This window comes from Rhinolophus ferrumequinum, chromosome 25, assembly GCF_004115265.2.
Source record: "Rhinolophus ferrumequinum isolate MPI-CBG mRhiFer1 chromosome 25, mRhiFer1_v1.p, whole genome shotgun sequence".
NCBI classification, from domain to species: Eukaryota; Metazoa; Chordata; class Mammalia; order Chiroptera; family Rhinolophidae; genus Rhinolophus; species Rhinolophus ferrumequinum.
In genome coordinates, this window is record NC_046308.1 from 30,067,647 (window position 1) to 30,080,956 (window position 13,310).

The 13,310-nt window shown below is 37.9% G+C and overlaps 1 protein-coding gene across 3 annotated transcripts in view; it reads left to right on the top strand.

Moving 5' to 3' along the window:
• The first annotated feature begins 7,249 nt into the window (after positions 1 to 7,249).
• TMEM45B (transmembrane protein 45B) overlaps positions 7,250 to 13,310 on the top strand; it is a 41,720-nt gene continuing 35,659 nt past the window's right edge. Inside the window, exon 1 of one of the 3 annotated variants that reach the window (XM_033097455.1) lies at positions 7,250 to 7,349. The gene's annotated coding sequence lies outside the window, so the exon portion shown is untranslated. The remainder of the gene's footprint in view (positions 7,350 to 13,310) is intronic. The other 2 variants (XM_033097456.1, XM_033097457.1) reach the window with 2 other exon arrangements.

Genomic DNA, 13,310 nt, shown 5'->3' on the forward strand with positions numbered 1-13,310 from the left:
CTACTCAGTGTGGCTCATGTAAGTGGAATCATACAATATTTGTCCTTTTGTGTCTGGCTTAATTCACTTAGCACAATGTCTTCAAGGTTCAGCTATGTTATAGCATGTATCAAAATTTCATTCCTTTTTAAGGCCAAATAAGATTCCATTGTATGTATATATTGCATTTTGTTTATCCATTCATCTATTGAACATTTAGGTTGTTTCCATCTTTGGCTGTTGTGAATGATGCTGCTATAAACTTTGGTTTCTGCTTTTAATTCGTTGGTGAATATACCCAGAAGTAGAATTGCTGAATCAAATAGTAATTCTATGTTTTTTAAAAACTGCCATACTGTTTTCCACAGCAGCTGCACCATTTTACATTCCCACCAGCAGTGCACAAGTATTCCAATTTCTCCACATCCATGCTTGTTTTCTGCTAATAGCCATCCTGATGGGTGTGGTTTTGATTTGCATTGCCCTAATGATTAGTTCTGTTGAGCATCTTTTCATCTGCTTATTGGCCATTTGTATATCTTCTTTGAGAAACGTCTATTCAAGTGCTTTGCCCATTTTTGAATTGGGTATATTGTTTTTGTTATTGAGTTTTAGGAATTCTCTACATATTCTGGGTATTGATCTCTTATCAGAAATGTGATTTGCAAATATTTTCTCCTATTCTGTAGGCTGCCTTTTTACTCTGTTGATAGCGTCCTTTGATGCAAAAAAGTTTTAATTTTGATAAAGTCCAATTTGCTATTTTCACTTTTGTTGTCTATGTTCTTGATGTCACATTAAAGAAATCAACGCCAAATCCAATGTCATGAAGATTTCCCCCCTGTGTTTTTCTCTAAGAGATTTATAGTTTTAGGTCTTATGTTTAGATCTTTTATCCATTTTGAGTCAATTTTTGAATATGATATTAGGTAAAGATCCAACTTCATTCTTTTGCATGTGGATATCCAATTTCCCCAGCACCATTTGTTGAAAAGACTGCTTTTTCCCCATTGACTGGTCTTGGCATACTTGTCAAAAATCACTTGACCAAATATGCAGGGTTTATTTCTGGGATTTCTGTTCTATTACGTTGGTGTATATGTCTGTCTTTATGCCAGTAACACACTGTTTTGATTAGTGTAGATTTGTAGTAAATTTTTAAATAAAAAAGTATGAGTCTTTCAAATTTATTTTTCATTTTCAAGATTGTTTTGGCTATTTGGGGCCTTTTGAGATTCCATATGAACTTTAGGATAAATTTTCTATTTCTTCAAAAAAACATCTTTGAGATTTCAATCGGGATTCATTAACTCTGTAGATTGCTTTAAATATTAACATCTTAAAATTAAGTCTTGCAGTCCATGAACACAAGACATTTTTCCATTTGTTTATGTTTTCTTCAATTTATTTTTTGCAATGTTTTATAGTTTTCAGTGCACAAGTGTTTCAATTTCTTGGTTAATTAAGTTAAATCCTACATATTTTATTCTTTTTGATGCTATTGTAAATGGAATTGTTTTCATTTCCTTTTCAGATTTTTTATTGGTGTATAGAAATTAAACTGATTTTTGAGTGTTGATTTTGTATTTTACTAGTTTGCTAAATTTTTTATTACCACTAACAATTTTTTGTGTGAAATAGGGTTTTTTTACATGTAAGATCATGTCATCTGTGAATAGAGATCATTTTATTTCTTCCTTTCTAACTTGGATGCCTTTATTTCTTTTTGTTGCTTAATTGCTTTGGTTAGATAATACTGTGTTGAACAGAAGTGTAAAAAGTGAGCATCCTTGTCTTGTTGCTAATCTTAGAGGAAACGTTTTCTGTTTTTCACTACTGAGTACCATGCTAGTGGTGGGTTTTTCATAGATAGCCTTTATTATGTTGAGATAGTTTCTTTTTATTCCTAGTTTTTTAAGTGTTATTTTCTTGAAAGGGCATTAACTTTTGTCAAATGCTTTTTCTGCATTAATTAAGATGCTCATATGAGTCCCCCCCTTCTTTCTGTGATGTATTACATTGATTAATTTTCATATGTTAAACTATCCTTGCATTTCAGGAATAAATTTAATTTGGTAATGGTTTCATTTTTTGATATGCTGTTGAATTCTATTTGCTAGTATTTTATTAAGGATTTTTTTCATAAATGTTCATAAGGGATATTGGTCTGCTTTCTCTCTCTCTCTCTCTCTCTCTTTCTCTCTCTCACTCTCTCTCTCTCTTTCTTTCTTTTTGTTCTTTTTTTTGTGTGTGGTGTTTTTATCTGGCTTTGGTGTCGGGCCAATACTGGCCTCATAGAATGAGTTAGGAAGTGTTACTTTCTCTTCACTTCTTTGGAAGAATTTGAGAAGGATTCGAGTTGGTTCTTTTAAAATATTTGGTAGAATTAACCAGTGAAGCTATTAGGTCCAGGGATTTTCTTTGTTGGGAAGTTTTCAATTACTGATTCTTGTTGTTCAGATTTTCAGTGTCCTTGTTCAGATTTTCTATTTCTTCATGATTCAGTCTTGGTAGCTTGTATGTTTCTAGGTATTTGTCCATTTCATCAAGGTTATCTAATTTGTTGGCATATAATTATTCATAGCACAATTGTTCTCTCATAATCCTTTTTATTTTAATAGAATTGGTAGTAAAACCCCCATTTATATGTCAGATTTTAGTAATTGATTCTTCTCTCATTTTTTTTCTTAGTCAGCTAAAAGTTTGTCAATTTTGTTAATGTTTTTGAAGAACCAACTTTTGGTTTCATTGATTTTCTCCATTGTTTCTGTTCTCTATTTTATTTATCTCTGCTGTAATTTTTCTTATTACTTCCTTTCTTCTGTTACCATTGAGTTTTTTTTCTTCTTTTTCTAGTTACTGGAGTTACAAAGTAAGATTGTTAATTTGAGATCTTTCTTGGCTTTAATGAAAGCATTCAAAGCTATAAATTCCCCTCTTAGTACTGCTTTTGTTTCATTCCATAAGTTTTAGTATGTTGTGTTTTTATTTTCATCCATCTCTAAGGATTTTCTAATTTCCCTTGTGATTTCTTCTTTGACCCACTTAGTGTTTAAGAGTGTGTTGTTTAATTTCTCACAAATTTGTGAGTTTTCAAGTTTTCCCTCTGTTATTGATTTCTAACTGCACCTTGTTGTGGTCAAAGAAGATACTTTGTATGAATCTATCTTTTAAGATTTACTGAGATTTTATTTGTGGCCTAACATATATTCTATCCTGGAGAACGTCCTATGTGCACTTGAGAAGAATGTGTATTCTGTTGTTTTTGGGTAAAGTGTTCTGTATGTGTGTGTTACATCTAGTTTATTTATTTTTTCTTTTTGTTTGTCATTTTGTTTTACAATAATGAGATCATATTACATACATATACAAGTGTAGTGTGTGTGTGTGTGTGTGTGTGTGTGTGTGTGTGTGTGTTATGTGTATGAGCATACATGAAGGTGTGGAAAGCTACCTTGGTTTCATCATGGGAACAACACTGGACAGGTGGGAGAGATTGTTAATTTTTATTCAGAAGTGTCTTCCAAACTGAAGTATTGGTATGGGTGAGAGAATTTAGATTGGGTCATATATGATGACTATCCCAATCATGACCTTATGACCAGCTGAGCAATGGGGACTGTAGTTTGTTCCACTAATCCTCTTACATGGAGTCCTTGCAGAAATTGTTACTGGCCATTACATGCAAGGAGGCTCTGTGATGGATAGGACTTAAGACAACATGAGTGGCTGAAAGTGAACAGCACTAGACACCTCTTGTGTAACACTTCAAAATCCTCGCAGCCCCACTTATTTCAGTCATGGCTGTGGTGAACAGTTTATGCACGCTTTGACAGGCTTTTTGCAATTGGTACAATCAGAGAGTGCTTCTCTGTCTGCTTGTGCTATGTGATCTCTTGCTTCCTGCCTTAGGGCTACTACTCTAAGGTTTGCAGGGTAGAAACTTGGCAGGAACCCACTTAATGGTCAAACATGTGCAACTGGGAATTTTGGGGGAATAAATGCTCATGAGGTCACTCTCCATCCATGAGGAATAGTAGATAATACATATATGCTTCACCCTTTTGTCCTATAGGGAGATAGTTCTGAGATATATTTCAAAAGACTCCTAAAAATATCAGTAAAAAAACAAAAAGTCCCAGTAGCCAACTTGTTCCTATAGTAGTGTGTAGTAATTCCCTAGGCCTTCACTCACCACTCACTCACTGACCCAGAGCAACTTCCATTCCTGCAAGTTCTATTCATGGTAAATTCCCTGTAGAGGTGTACCATCAAAAAATTTTTATTTTACCTTATTTTTACTGTACTTTTTCTATGTTTAGATATAAAAATGCTAAACTGTTACAATTGCCTCCAGTATTCAGTACGGTAAGCATGCTGTACATGCTTGTAGCACAGGATCAATAAGCTACACCATAAGCCTAGGGGTTTAGTAGGCTATACCATCTAGGCTTGTGTAAGTGCACTCTATGATGTTTGCACAATGGTGAAATTGCCTAGTGATGAATTTCTCAAAATGTATCCCTGTCATTAAGTAGCACATGACTGTATATGCTTCAACATGTATGACTGAAAACTATTACAGTGTGTGAAAGAAGCTAGATGGAAAAGATGACATATTGCATAATTCCATTTGTAACAAATATTTAGAGAAGACAAATATAGAGAGATTAAAATAAGATGAATAGTTGCCTGGGGCTGGAGTGGGAGCAGTGGTTTGGGAATGACAGCAATTGGGCAAGATGGAGTATTTTGGAAGTTTTCTAAAACTGAATTATGGTGATGTTTGCACATCTTATTTTTTATTATTTTTTATTAGTTTCAGGTGTACAAAACAATGTAATAGTTAGACATTTATCATTTATATCCCTCACAAAATGATAACCCCCCTCCTCCAACCTACTACCTCTCTGACATTGCATACAGCCATTACATTTCCCCTGTCTCTATTCCTAATGCTGTACTCCACTTCTTGTAAATATATATATATATATATATATATATATATATACACACACATATATATAATTAGACTTGACATTCATTATTGTTTTTATTCTCAAATCTATCTATATATATCTTGTAAATATATATATACACATATATATACATATATATGTGTATATATATATATATATATATATATATATATATATATATAAATTGTAGTTGACATTCATTATTGTTCAGCTTCAGCTTCAGGTGTACAGTGCAGTGATCGGGCATCTACATCATCCCTGAGGTGGTCTCCCTAATGAGACAAGTGTCCATTGGATACCCTACAAAATCTTTAGTTCACCTGAAACTAACATAAAATAATATTGAATGTCCACTGTAATTGAAAAATAATAATAATAATAAAAAGCATTGCTCTTCCTGTAAGTGGCCTGAGGTGACCTCTGAAAATGGTTCACTAGTCACTTGACCCAGAAAACCCCACAAAATCATGCAAATCAAGAGGTTCAAACCTTTGTGTTCATTTTAAGAACACTCATGAAACTGCCCAGGCCATCAAGGGTATACATATCCAAAAAGTATGTGAAGGATGTCACTTTACAGAAGCAATGTATGCCATTCCTTCGTTGTGGAGTTGGTAGGTGTGCCTGGGTCAAACAACGGAGCTGGACACAGTTGGTGGCCCCAAAAAGAGTGCTGAATTTTTACTGCACATGTTTAAAAATGCAGAGTAATGCTGTACTTAAGGGTTTAGATATAGAATCTCTGATCATTGAGCACAGCCAGGTGAACGAAGCTCCCAAGATGCAGCGCAGAACTTCCAGAGCTCGTGGGAGGAGTAACCCATACATGACGCTCCCCGACACCCTGACATGATCCGTACTGAAAAAGAGCAGATTCTACCTAAACCAGAAGAGGAGGTTGCAGAGAAGAAAAAGATCTCCCAGAAGAAACAAAAATTTACAGCCTGGGAATAAATTCAGCACATAATAAATGCAAATAAAAGTAAAAGCAGGAAGAAAAAAGAAGCATTTCTACACACCAGTAACTACTGGTGGTCACACATTTGTTTCATCATCATAGCCTTAGAGGAAAAGAAAACTTTACTAAAGAGAAAGCCTGACCGTAGCAGGGATCTGATGAAGGAAAACAGAATTTCCCAGGGTAACAGGCATCTAGGACTCCACCTTATCATCCACTTAAAATACAATGGGTATGAGCAAGTGCCAGGATGAGGCCTGGTGGTTAAATAAATTTCCAAGTTATAAAATTAAAGAGATGCTCTCCCAGCTCTGGCTCTGGAACATTATCCATCTGAAGTGTGTGGCTCTATTTGCCTTTTAACTAATAGCAGTGCCTCTCTGCCATTATCTCCTTCCACCAGGTCTCATTCACTCTTTTATAGAGGAAAGATTTGCTCAGGTTTATGCCTTATCCTCAAGAGTGCCTTCCTTGACTTTCTTTGGAAAAGGAAAGCTATTTGAACAAAAGAAACTGCACTTAGGATCCCGACCCCTTCCAGTGTATATTCCTGCTAGTGTATATTCTTTGCCTTTCTTTAAAACCTAAATACAGCATATCTTCCAGGAAGTCTTTCTTGGTTTCCAGTGCCCTCAACAATGGATAAACTGGAAGGCATTTTAGAGATCTGGAGGGGAGGTTCTCAATCCAGACTTCCTCTGTCACTTGAGAAGCTTGTAAGAGGTACATCTGCCATCATTCCTCCTCAGATGCTTATCAGTAGATCTGAGATGGAGACTTAGCTCTTGCATTCTTTCAACTTCCACAGGAGATTATGAGCAGCAGACAGAGTGGGAAACTATTCAGCTAGTCCAGCCCTTAGCTTACAGATGAGAGCATTGAAATCATATGATGCTACAAAGAAAATTATGCATTCCTTAGTAGGAAGCAGCTCCTTCAAAGCAAGGACTTTGTCTCTTTTTTGCAGCTCTAACTCCCACACCTAGAACTGTGCCTACCTAGCATGTGGCAGATTTGTTGAATGAATGAATGAACACCTAACACCAAGCTTAACCTACAAAACTGGATTCTGATCCAGGATATGACACGACAGCCTCTGCTCTGAGTCCTCACTCTGTAATTGCTTTGCCTCATAGGTCACAGTTGGTCGCAGTCCCTGGGTGCCCAGGAATGGGCCCCTGTTGGAGCACACACCTTAGGGAGTGTCTGGGGACAGGGAACACCTTGGCTGGAAGTCAGGGGTGTGGAGGAAAGTGAAGGCTTTGAGAAGGGAGGCCCAGCACGCGATCAGGGGCGGGGAGGGGCGGGCAGGGGCGGGGAGTGCGGGCTAGTGGCTCGGCCCGGGCGGGCAGGAGGGGCGCTCGCACCTGCTCTGTGGCGGCAGCACTGCGAGGACAAGAGGCCAGCGGACTGCTCCGGGCAGCGCAGCGTAGGTGAGACGGCCGCTGTGGGCAGGGGCTCGGACGCGGACAGGGTTCAGACGGGAAGGGGACTCGGACCCGGCAGGGGGCCTAGACAGGGCAGAGGCGGGAGGAGCTGGAAGGCTCTAGGTTGGGGAAGCTCCCGCCGCGCCCGCGCCCCTCTGTCTGATCGCCGGCGACCCTAGAATGAATTTGCTGCATCCTTGGCGTGCTGGGTCGCCCGTGTTGCCGAGTAAGAGGAGCTTCGAAGTGTGAAGCCCCTGCCTTCTATTCCACCCCGAGGATTCGGGGACACCGGGCGGTGATGGCTCGTGTCTGGCCCAGAGACCCAGAGCTGCTTTCTGTGGGCTGCATGTGGCTGTGGGCACTTACTTCTACTGTCTCTCCTCGTTAGCCCCTATCCACAGATACACCAACCAGATACTGTCCTTAGGCCAGGAAGCCTGGAATCTAATAATAAGAGGCGATTGATGAAGTCCTCCAAGCCATTATTCCTCTTCTGCTAGCAGGCCAGTGGGTAGAAACGGGATGTCAGGAGCAGGGGTGAGATTAGCAGTGGTTAGAGAGGTTCACGTGGGACCTAAAAATAGGTTTAGGTGACCCTGTCTGGGTCCAGAGCGATGTATGACCTAGCCCTAGATGTCAGAAAGATTTATGTTTCAGCAAAGGAAACCTATGGTTTTATGAAATAGATCTATTTAAAATTTAGGCAGGCACCTTCTCTAAAAGTCACAGAAATGGCCATTTCCTTCACATTCTCTTCTGCCATGTCCCTCAGTGTCTGCCATTGTTCCCCTCATCCCTGGTCACTTGCCCCACCCACTGCTACGTCTGGCTCATGAAATGGCTTAAGAATTTTACCTGTATTTTTACATTCACTTTAGTAAGTGGTATGGCTTAGTGTCATAAGAAACATGTACTGTTTTTAACCAGATGTGCAACACTGTAGAGGAGAGTCATGATACACTGTGAGATATGGGGCCAGTCCTGTTGCAGACTGAGTTCTTCATGACCGAGCATTTGTTGGCTTAATAATAATGTTGTTACCCTCTGTTCCTAGAGTTTCTGGAACAGATGTGGAACCGATATGAAGGCTTTACTGATATGAATGTGGTCCCTTGGTTTCAGAAGGGGAGAGTGCCAGACACAAGCAGAGTGAGATGTGATTTCTGATTGTGCGTTATTTGTTCCCGTGTTTTGGGAGCCAAACATTCAATTTTCTTTTTAAAGAGTTTGATTTCCTCTCACTTCTTTCATGGGAGGTAGAAAGAGTACCACTGCTTCCTTGTCTCATACTTTGTGTTTTCCCTTATATTCTGTGGGTTCCTCCCTCATCCATCTGGTGGAGGTTGGTTGTGATGGTGTCCGTGAAGCTACTGAATCTCATGTTTGGCACCAGTTATTCTATTTGGTATCTTCCCCAATTTGTCCTTGGTTATGTCTCTTGCCTAATCTTAGCAAACAGCCCTTTGAGATAATCAGGATTTTGCAAGGGCTGGGGGAGAAAGGGAATAAAGAAAAAGAAAGACCTCTGTTTTCTTATCTCCCCACCACATTCAAATTAACATCAGCTGCCATGTTTAACTGGTCAAAGTACAGGTGTTACCTATGTTGGCTATAATCAAAGGATTATCTCTTCCTCAAATGCATCTGCTGGTTGAAATGGATAAGGGAGGTTTTACTATATAGAGAGCAACTCCCATAGCCAAAGTTCCTGTTATTGCAAAACTTTTTATAGTTGTGGGTAGAATAACTAAAGTCACCACTGTGTCATCAACTAATGACCGCATATGGAGACAGAGTTCATATGTATACTTATCTCTAGAGAAAGGTCATAAAACAAAAACTAGATTATTCACAATACTATACAATACTGAATATGAACAATTAGAGGCCATAGGTAAGTGTTGTAATCCCCACACTTCACTTGAACTCAGCTTCCCTTTCAACCACCCACCCTCTCCCCCAAACCTTTACTGGGGCTAGAAAACAAACAGATGATTTGAATTTTAGCCGTTCTTGTTGCTCTTATCTGTTCTCTTGTGTAAAAGTAAAATGGGTCACAAAGGAGAAGAAAACTGAAAAGATCTATCGTCCTTATGTGATGAAGAATTAAGCTGAAGATATCAAACCCCACTCATGTATGTCTTTTGCAGGATTTTGATATTATAAGACATTGTCAGTATCTTGCTGGTATCAAATCGTAAGGGGCCTTTACAATGGTGGTTTCCAAAAGCAGCACTGTGAGGGAAGAGAAATGGCCTATTTCATAAATCAGGAGATTGAAACAGAGATACTGAGTATCTGGCCGGTGCTTACCCATACGTTAAGTGGAAGCCAGGACTCCAACCAGAACTTCTTCCATAATACCACAGCTCCCTCAAGGGTGGTTTTGTTGGTTTGTTTGTTTGATTGGGGAGTGAGAGGTGGTGATTTATTGATTTATTTAATATATTCTCTTAACATTTTTTTATTTAATATATTCTCTGAGTTGAACTCTTAGAATCAAAATTTAGAGACATTCTTGTTTGGTAAATTTCATGACCATCTTTGTTCAATGTAATCACAAAAATATTTTAGAGCTGAGGATAGCCTTAAAGATTATCAAGCCCAATGTTCTTGTTTTCCAAAGAAGACAAGTAGATTCAGGAAAAATTAAGCAAGTACCCCACGTTGCTTTGCCAAATCTACTTCGCTGAAGAATTACAGCCCAAACCTAAGTCTTCCAATGTTCAGACTACTGCTCCTTCTGGCATGTGGTCCCCTGAGGATTTCCTAGCTACATAAGTCAAGTAGTTTAGTTTGATTGACTCTATTGCTTTGGGGTCTGTGATAGCAAACCATAGTCTCCCTGAATTCTGGACTCAAATATCCGTAGATTCTTCTACACTAACTGTATTCCACGTTCCATGAAGAAAAGAGCCTTATTTGTCTGACCCGTTGTGTTTGTTATTCCTAGCACAGTGCCCATAGCACAGAACACAATGAAATATGTTCATATCTATCAAATAAACATTTGAACAAGTATGAGATGTCACTAGGACTTTATTCGGCTACAGTAATAGAAAACTCTACTCCAGTAACTTAATAAGTAAGGAGTTTGTTTTTCTCAAATAACTAGATGTCTGGAGGTGAGAAGCCCAGGCCTGGACAGGCTCTGTCTTCCTACACCACCATCCTTAGCATGCAGCTTTTGTCCTCACTGAAAGAAAGACAGGTGCCTCTTCTGTGCTTATCAAAGGGCAGAAGGCGTGTACCAGGTGTGTCTGTCTTTTTTTTTTTATAATAATATCTTTCCTGAAAGCCCTACCCAGTCGACTTCTTATATCTCATTCATTTAAGAACTATGTTACTTAGCCACTCCTAACTGTGAGGGAGCCTGAGAAAATTTAATGTTTTAGTTGGACAGGTTGCCAATACAACAAAATAGGGATTCTGATAATAAGGAAGAAGGGGAGAATGGATATCCGTTAGGTAGACAACTAGCAGAGTCTGCCCTAGTATGTTTCATAAGTCGTTGACTCTGTCTTTGCATAGGTTATTTGTTTGTTTACTTAGTTAGTTAGTTCTTTGGTTTACTAAAAAGCAATAGATAATGCAGTAGGTCTAGGAGAACTTTTTAAAAATGATACATTCCGAAGCTCTCCCCAAGAAATGCTGATTATTTAGGTCTGGGATGGGTCTATAAATCTGAATAATAATAAACTGGCACTCCAGGTAATTGAAATGCAGGTGGTTACAGGACTACAACTTGTAAAACACTGTATAGTTAAGCAGAGGCACCTTAATTTTATTTCCAACAGCTTTTTATATCACTCCTCTTGAGGATATTACTTTTTTTTTTAATTTTCCATTTTGGTCAACATCATAAACGCATAGTCTTAAAAGTCATAAGTTCTAAGATCTTTTTGGAGTCTGTACTGAGCTGCCCCTTGGAGGCAACTACTTTCAATGCTTTGGGCTATGCTTTTTTTTTCAGTCTTTATCTCCATATTTCCAAATAACATACTACTGGCTATTTCTTTTTCTTTTTCCAGTTCTAGAAAATATCTATGCACTTCCTACCTTGGAGAATGAGGATTTAGCTCCCTTATACCCCCATTATTATATCTCACATTCACTTCCCTTTCTGCAAAGTTCTTAGTTATATCCTGATTTTTTTTTGATATAGCAATGTGTAGTGTTTACATTTTTATGACTATACAAATATGACTCACAACTGAGCCTTGTAATAAGCCATCATTTTTATATTTCCTTTCTTGTACCTTTTTCCATTCCCTGGAGTCAGTAATTGCTTCATCTTCTTCAAATGCTTAGTTTTTTGAGTACTCATTATTAATTCTTGCTCAAACTTTGACAGGATGATAAAATTCCTCTCAAGAGAGTTAAACATCAAGTAAAAAGCCAGTTTGATTTTTTTCTTCCTTGGAAATACCCCTGCTTACCTTTTCCACCCCCCTTCCCCTGGAACTGGTTATTCTTTCAGCCCCTTGTGATCCTGGGAGCTCCCTCACTACCACCCTCCCTGTGGATTGTACTGAATCCCTATTTCTTGGATTCCATGCCTTCTCATTCCTTCTCAGCATACTCGTAAGTTTCCTTAGAAAGAACGCAAGAAAGCAGAGACAGTTTATCCTGGAGCTGATGACGCTCATGGGCCTATGCGGGCTGCAAACTGCTACAAGTTGTCAGGTGGAGAGGAAAAGCCAGCTTGCCACCAAGAAGCATTTTTGGTAAATTTTCTAAAGAGATTTTAAAAGAAAAAGCCCTGAACCACCATGGTCCAAATTTGTTGTGATTTCTTTTCTCAATATAAATAAATATTCATGTTCACACCCAATTTTGTATTTGTAATTACATTTTTTTTTTTCTTAAAGAGGGCTCCCAAAATTATACAAAATCCAGGCCCCACAAGACCTGGTTGCTTTTTGCGACCTTGTGCATTTAAGATGTCACTTTTCTTCATACTTGATTGATGGTTTAGCTAGGTAGAGGATAATAACTGGAAATAATTTCCTCTCAGAATTTTGAAAGTATTGCACCATTTTCTTCCACCCTAGAGTGCTCTTGAGGAGCCGATGCCATTCTGATTTGTGATCCCTTGGATTTTGTTTTAGTCTCTGGAAGTTTGTAGGGTTTCTTTTCTTTATTTCTCATGATCTGATGTATCATAATGCTGTTAGTTGATGATGGCTTGGGGTTTTTTGTTTGTTTTTTCAGTCATTGTTCTAGGTACTTTAAAGTTCTTTTCAATCTAAAAATCATATTCTTCAGTTCTAAGTGGTTTTCTTCTGTTATATAATTTCCTCTGTTCTTTCTGAAACTTATGTTAATTATTTAGATGTTGGATCTCTTAGATACATCCTCTAATTTTCTTATCTTTTCTATTTTTAAAAATATGTCTTGTCTTTTAGTTCTAATAAATCTTCCAACACTTCTATTAAATTTTTACATTTCTACCATCATATGTTTAATTCCCAAGGGCATTTATTTGGGCAGGGGGTGCTTCCAAATGTTTTTTTAATAGCATCCTGTTCTTATTTCATGGATGCAATATCTTTTTGTATCTCTTTGAGAATATTAACTCTGTATTTTTCCTACATTTTAAAAGCTGAATGTCTGTTTATTTTCAAAGTGTCTTTTTCTGTTGTTTTTGGTTCTACCCTTTCATGTTTGAAGCTTTATTCAAATGTCCATGTTTCAGAATGATGTACTAAAATGCAGTCTGGGTGTGTGGCTTGTAGAGTGGCAAGCGTCACTGCAGAATGATTAGCAGAGCAGGCTTTTTGGTGGCTTATCATTATGTCTCTGCAGCTTTCTAGTATAATCAGTTTCTCATTGGAAAGACCGTATCTCTAGCCATTTATTCCTGTTTGAGAAAACTAATAACTTATAACTTAGTTATCAGTTTAACTTAATAACTTAGCCACTAATAATTTAGATTGATTTATTATATAATTTGTTTAACAGTAG